This window comes from Triticum urartu, chromosome 5A (genome assembly GCF_056163025.1).
Source record: "Triticum urartu cultivar PI428250 chromosome 5A, HENAU_Tu73, whole genome shotgun sequence".
Lineage (NCBI taxonomy): Eukaryota > Viridiplantae > Streptophyta > Magnoliopsida > Poales > Poaceae > Triticum > Triticum urartu.
This window is the reverse complement of record NC_141877.1, coordinates 245288378-245289286: the sequence shown is the minus strand read 5'-3', so window position 1 is coordinate 245289286 and position 909 is coordinate 245288378. Positions and strand designations below refer to the sequence as shown.

At 49.0% G+C, this 909-nt stretch overlaps 1 long non-coding RNA gene across 1 annotated transcript; it reads right to left on the bottom strand.

Annotated features, from left to right (window-relative positions):
- Positions 1–241: 241 nt before the first annotated feature.
- On the bottom strand, positions 242–628 carry LOC147970930 (uncharacterized). The gene is made up of 3 exons (XR_015603273.1): positions 541–628; positions 392–459; positions 242–313 (listed from the first exon to the last, which is right to left on the bottom strand). It is a non-coding gene; the product is annotated as an uncharacterized LOC147970930 (long non-coding RNA).
- Positions 629–909: the final 281 nt, after the last annotated feature.

The following is a 909-nucleotide window of genomic DNA, read 5'->3' as shown; positions in this document are numbered from 1 at the left end:
GCGACCAATGCCAGTAATGACAACCTCATCATCCTTGGCATCGCCGGTTTGCACGTGGGCCGTTGGCTTATCAGTAGGCTTTGATGGACTGGTGGATTTCTCAATCCGGATGGGGCTTGTGGGCTGGTTGACAGGACTTGAGGTATCAATAGGTCTTTCTTCAGCAATAAAATCGTCATCTTGCTGCAGTGGATCATTGGGTATATCTTCAGGAATAGTCGCTTCAAGATCTGGTGTTTTGCCCGGTTCAGGGACGGCGTCCTCCTCGGCCGCTTTATCCAGGCGAGCCTTCTTGCTCGGCCTAGGCTTGGCCCTGAAAGGAATAACAAAGTGAAATACAGCGTATGTTCCAAGGTGATGTACCGGAAATATTATGATAAGTATAGCTTACCCAAGCACCATTTTGAGCGGTGGCAGCTGAGTAGCCGATGACTCGCCAGAGGATGAGTGGGAAGTAACCTAATAATCGGAGTCAGATGGATTAAGAGGTTGACGAAAACAGCCCGCTTTAGGACAAGCACTGACAAGCAAATTAGAGACCTCTGAACGGCGTTTCCGAACCGGACTGTTCGGTAAACCGGCGGAGGTAACTACCTGGCCGCTGTGCCGGGTTGTGCGGCGAGCTTCGTGCTGTTGGGTCTTCATAAGAAATTTGGGATCCAAGTAAGCAAGAGGATGAGAAAATTTAACCTTCCGGTTTGCCTGACGAATTTTTAGTGAAGGCAAAGGGTCTGAATCGGAAGAGAGAATAATTACCTCTGCAGCATCAGCATGGCTGGCTTCGGCATCATCCTGACAAATATCATCATCAATAAGACGCATGAAAAATAAGCCAAGTGAGTCAAGCTCTACCTCAAGGTCCGGATTATCCACATCATCATCAGGGGCCGGATCAGAAGATGCAGTGGT